General features: G+C 45.5%; 1 long non-coding RNA gene across 1 annotated transcript in view; it reads right to left on the reverse strand.

The window, feature by feature from the left end:
* The window catches only part of LOC146338467 (uncharacterized), a 73,397-nt gene extending 67,532 nt beyond the window's left edge, over window positions 1-5,865 (reverse strand). The window contains exon 1 of the long non-coding RNA XR_014784756.1: window positions 5,741-5,865. This is a non-coding gene — a long non-coding RNA (uncharacterized LOC146338467). The remainder of the gene's footprint in view (window positions 1-5,740) is intronic.
* Window positions 5,866-6,111: the final 246 nt, after the last annotated feature.

The raw sequence follows: 6,111 nt of genomic DNA on the forward strand, positions 1-6,111 counted from the left end.
ACTAGTAAATGTTTTTTTTAAAAATAATAATCTAGAAAAGACAGATTTGAATGGAGAAGGAAGGATATAAGATACAATGCTGCAGTGAGTGCACCCCCCCAGATCTAACCAAACAAACACAGCCCTCTCCCAACCAACCACCTTGCACAATGAACAAATGCAGCCTTTTACCAAACTATATATACCTCCCTCCTCCACCATTGTCCCTAATTGGAGACTGCTGGCTTAGGTTCAGCCCTAGAATTCACATTCACCAAAGCACACTCCCTCCCTCCTCCTCCTCTTGCCTTCCCCCTCCCTCCCCCTGGGTATGATTTTTCTGAAGTTGACACATTTTGGAGACAGCCTGTCTGGGCTGCTCAGAAGGCCTGTGAGGGCTAGGAATCTCCGAAGCAGACGAGGCACCTTGTGGAGGAGCCGCTTAGCTTCAGGTCACCTTGTTGCTGGTCTGATCCTCTTCGTATCATAATGAGGCATCTCTGAATCAGCCCACTTCACGTCATTATTCAGTCTTTGTACCGAAGTGGTGCACAGCCCTAATGATTATAGCTGGAAGTAGGGATGTACGAAACCTTTCTGGGATTATGCTGATGGTGTGGGGGAAGGCGTTCCGTCCCTCCCCCTGGAATCCTCGCCGGGGGGGGGAGGTGCTCCGTTCCTCCCCCCCCCAGAATCCTGGCTGGCTGGCTGTGGTCTGCAGCAATTCTGCGGAGCCGCCGGCCGGCTCCGCCAGCCACCGGATATCCGGCCGCTGGCTAGCAGGGACGCAAATGGCGGCGGCTGTAGCCACCGCCGTTTGCGTCCCTGCAGTCAGCCGCGATAGGCTACGTAAATGTTTACGTAGCCTATCATGGCTGAGTGAAAAAAACACACAAACAAACACGCATACGCAAATGGCGGCGCCCATGGGTGCCGCCATTTGCATTCCTTATTTTGGCACATCTTAGTCTATGTAAACATTTACGTAGACTACGACGGCAAAAATAAGGGGAACGCAAATAGCGTAGCGTCTATGCTATTTGCGTTCCCCTTATTTTTGCCATCTTAGTCTACGTAAATGTTTACGTAGACTAAGACGTGTCAAAATAAGGAACACAAATGGCGGCACCCATGGGCGCCGCCATTTGCATACGCGCATTGTTGTTGTTGTTTTTTAATCAGCCGTGATAGGCTACGTAAAGATTTACCTAGCCTATCACGTTTTGTTTTTGTTTTTGTTTTTGTTTTAACTTGGAAATGGCTGTGGTGGCAGCCAGTCGGAAGACCGGCTGCCACAGCCACCGCCGCCGGAGCCGCTGCCGGAGCTGCCGCCGCCAGTAAGATCCGCCCCAGATAGGTCCCGTCCCGGGGTGGTGGCGGGGGGGTGGCAGGGGGGTGGCAGGCCATTCTGCCACCGATTTCGGGGGGGCCGAATGCGCTGGCATTCGGCCTCCCTGAGATCTGTGGAGGAACTTTCATACATTCCTAGCTGGAAGCTTTCACAGCAGCAACAAAGTTACCTTGGTATACATGAGGGTACAGGGAAAGAGAGTGGTGCCCATTCCTCAAGTGGTGGCAGTGGGTTGATTAGACGAACAATAAGCCTCCACACAGTAGGGAGGTACGAAAGTCACTTACGTTTTCCAAGGGAGACATTTGCGGTGGGGGGGAGGTGCTCTGTCCCTCCCCTCGAAATTCTCCCTGGCCAGCTCCGCTTTGTGGTGACGCCGCAGAGCCGCTGGCCGGGGCCACCCGCAGCCGGACATCCTGCCACTGGGCAGCCTGCACAGAGACGCAAATGGCGGCTGCCGTAGCCACCACCATTTGCTCCCCTGTCTTTTGCCATAATAGGCTACATAAATATTTACGTAGCCTATCATGGCTATAATGAAGAAGCGAATGGTGGCCACAGACACGGCTGCCGTTTGCAAAGCAGCGCGAACAGCAGCAGGTAAGTGCTCCGTTTCGTGCGCCTTTTGTGGGGTGGAGGGATGGGGGGCTTTGTTCCACCCCAGATTTCGGGGGGCCGAATGTGCTGGCATTCGGCATCACCATGATCCGTGGCAGAATTCTCTGACATCCCTACCACACAGTAGCATCCCTGCGGACATCCCTACCACACCATTTGTGTCCTTGCGGAGGCTGTGATAGGCTACGTAAGTCTTTACGTAGCCTATTACGGCAAGCAAAAAAACCAAACAAACAGCGTATGCAAATGGCGGTGGCTACGGCGGCTGCCATTTGCGTTCCTTTTTTGTTTTGTTTTAGCCTATGTAAATATTAATGTAGGCTATTACAGTGAAAAAAATGGGGAAAGCAAATGGCATAGTGGGCGCTATTTGCGTTCCTTTTTTTTTTTTCTCCCTAACAGCCTTCATAAATATTTATGTAGGCTAAAATGGGGGAAAAAAGGGAAAGCAAATGGTGGCCGATGTAGCCGCTGCCATTTGCGTCCGCTATTTTTTTTTTTGCTTGCCGTGATAGGCTATGTAAATATTTATGACGCCTATCATGGTAAAATACAGGGACGCAAATGGCAGCGGCTATGGCCGCTGCCATTTGCATCTCTGCAGGTGCCTAGCAGCCAGATTTCCAGCTGCGGATGGCCCCAGCCGGTGGCTCTGCGAAATCTCCATGGAGCAGAGCAGGCTGGACAGAGTTTTCAGGGGGAGGGACAGAGCTCCTCCCCCACACCGCAAATGTCACCCTTCGAAAAGGTAAGTGACTTTCATACATCCCTACCACACAGTCATAACCTGTTGCACATGATGTTTCACAGTGAGTCCACTTGCAAAGCTTAAGGATACACAATAGCTCAGCCTTGAGTGAAATAGAAACTGGTCAACAGCTTGTGTGGGAAACAATAATTGAGCACATGATCTGATGGACAGGGAAAAAAAGCTGGCCCTTGCAAAAATGGCATACCTTTCCTTTTTGGATACAAGTCCTGAAGATGTGATGTTAACAAAATTAAAATTTTCCTAGAAGTTTGGCTATAGCATACTATTATTTACGTACATCATTTTCATGTGTAAATAACTAGCAGATATCCATGTATGACCCAGCACATGTTGGCAAGATCTTTGCTTTGCTGTTCTTTGTTTGAATGCATTTGTCTATTTATAGCAAAAGTGTACTCAGCCAGGATGTCCACATCCTTTCAGTTCCTGACTGTACAATATCTCAGAGAGGGAAATGTGCTGTGACATGCTTACTGAGTTATGCTAACTCTCCCTTTCACTTACTTGGTTTCACCAACTCCAAACAATTTTGTTCATTTCTGGATAGATGCATCTCCTGCCTGTGCTTTTTTATGTAAGCTAAACAAAGCTGGTCATTGATGTACTTACTAGAAAGACACTTCCATGGCAAAATAGCTACTTAGCTTTTGTATCTAGTAGTATCTGTGAAATAAAACCAACTACATTTACGAAAGGTGGTTCTTTTTTGGGGGGGGAAATAATGAGAACTGGTATATATAATCAACCTCACCTTCTGATCAAGTTCTATCCCTACCCCCCACCCCCATCTAGGCTCACTGGATAAAAAACAAATGAAGCTGCTGTCCTAATTAACCTTTGATCCTTGTTTCCAAGGGGTTTGTTTTTGTTTTAATGGTGCATATGAACAAGACGATTATAATTGTAAAAGTACATTGACAAGCATATTGATAAGCTATTTCCTCTTCTCCAACTAGGGATGTCTGTCTCTAGGAAATCTGATTCTTTTTTTGGCTCAACAGTTTTGCAGTGTGTATGACTTGCTTTGCATCTGAAAGTGAAGCTGCAGGCTGTTCCCCAATTTCCAGGAACCTTTTTTGTGCCTTTTTTGTAATTTGTGCAAATTCCTGAGCAATTTGTGCAAATTCCTGAGCAATTTGTGCAAATTCCTGAGCAATTTGTGCAAATTCCTGAGCAATTTGTGCAAATTTGGCCATAAATTTGCTCATACATTTATGCAAACTGCAGAACTGTCCCCCTACCCCATGCACAAAATTCCCAGGAATCTGCAAACTGGCCCAACTCACTACAGATAGAGTCAGGCACTACAGTGGGAACCAAAATGAAATCTGGGGGTTGGTGGACCTAGGAAAACTCACCCAACACTGCCCGCCAAACAGATTTCTCCAACATCCCTAATTACAACACAGATCTGACCATACTTTCAGCCAAGTGTACAGTGATTTGTTCCAGGGTAGGCAAACTCCCATAAGAGCATAAAAAGAGAGCTGAGATGGTACAATGGTTAGACTGAACATAACAACATAAGAAGAGTCATGCTGGATCAGACCAAGGGCCAATCCAGTATTCTGTTCACACAGTGGCCCACCAGCTGCCCACAGGAAACCCACAAGCAGGGCATGAGTGCAACAACAGCACCCTCCCACCTAGCAACTGGTATACATAGGCATACTGCCTCTGATACTGGAGGTAGTAGCACATATCCATCAGGACTAGTAGCCATTGATAGCCATACGGCAAAAGAGCCATGCTGGATCAGACCAAGTGTATATCTAGTCCCACATTTGATTCACACCATGGCCAAACACATTGCAATAACACCCTCCTGCCCATGTTCTCCAGCAACTGGTGTACATTGGCATCCTTCCTCCATTTTATTGACAGACCCCTGAGCCAGAAGACAAGCTGCTCTTGAAAACTCCCATTAGTTTCACAGTAGATCCCATTAGATCACAGATCTCCAACAGCATGCATGGTTCAGACCACAGATCTTTGGATTAGGATGACAATGAAATCACATTTCTACTGCCAACTGCAGTAATGTTGTGTGTGTGTGTGTGTGTGTACTGTATGTATAGTGCTTCACCACAGTGCCTAACCCCCAGGATGAAAATGCATATGAATAGCAAGCCAGTGCTGTAGATAACTTTTAACTATAGTAAATTATTCAATTTGTTGGTCAACCCAAAAGCTGTTAACGATTTACCAGTAACAAAGCATTAAGAAGGCATGACACAACAATAAAATCATAATCTAATACAGATTATCAAATTGACAATTGAGTATTTGAACCTCCATGAACAAGAACCTTCTTATGATTCCAGTTTTGGACACTGAACCTGGCCATTCTAAACATATTTAATGTATTCCAGTCAAAAAGCAAAAAGTTTACAGTACAATCCTATATATGTCTACTCAGAAGTAAGCTCCACTAGGTTCAATGGATCTTACTCTCAGGTGAGTGTGTACAGGATTGCAGCCTTGAGCTTACATCACCATTCTAAAAACTGAGTGGGCATATATATATATATATAGAGAGAGAGAGAGAGAGAGAGAGAGCGTGCAGTAATTTCCTAAAATGAACAGTTGTTGATACTTATTAGATGATCCTGCAGAGCTGTATCAAAAACATGCCTTATAATGGAGCTTTCAAAAGGCAGATGACTTACTCCAGCTATGTCCGGTAGTACAAAACATTATCATATCAAATAATAATTGCTCACTATTTACTCGAATGCTGCTATTATGATAGGAATCTAATTTGGCACAGCTTAATGTTTTAGCCATGGCCAAAGGAGCACCATTCCCTTTGACACTGTAGTGAACATGGTGCTACCCTCCTAAATCATTCTATGATTGATTAGTTAAATGACATCTGCACAATCAGAGGACTTTAAAAACAACAACACGCCATTAAATCACAGAATTGTTAGCCTGAGAAAGCAAAAGAGAAAGGGGAGTGGGACACCAATGCAGCAAGCAAGTATGGAGTAGAATGTTGATAGAGCTATCCTGGTTACCCGAGTTTCTGGAACAGAAGACTGCTTCATGGGAACATACTTTGCTTCTCCTTCTAGGCAGCTGTTCTTGGACAGCGTAGTTCCATATCTGAAGGAAGTGCTGTGCTCTTTTGTTCTTGTGCTGTGCCTTCTTTTACCAAATGTGCTGTACTCTTAACTGAGGTTGTCATGGAAGCTTTTTTATTTTTTATTTTAACTAATGAACTCTTCAAGCCCAGACCATGTTTCCCATTGTGGTAGAAGTTCAGTATTAATCAGCAAGAGTGGCAGCTTTTCAAAGCTGCCCTCATATTTCTCTCTCTCTCTCTCTCTCTCTCTCATGCTCTCTTGTTTTCTTGTTGCTGTTGACTATAAGTGATACATGCTTAGAC

This window comes from Heloderma suspectum, chromosome 9 (assembly GCF_057233095.1).
Source record: "Heloderma suspectum isolate Gila_16-S chromosome 9, 16-S_ref, whole genome shotgun sequence".
NCBI lineage: Eukaryota > Metazoa > Chordata > Lepidosauria > Squamata > Helodermatidae > Heloderma > Heloderma suspectum.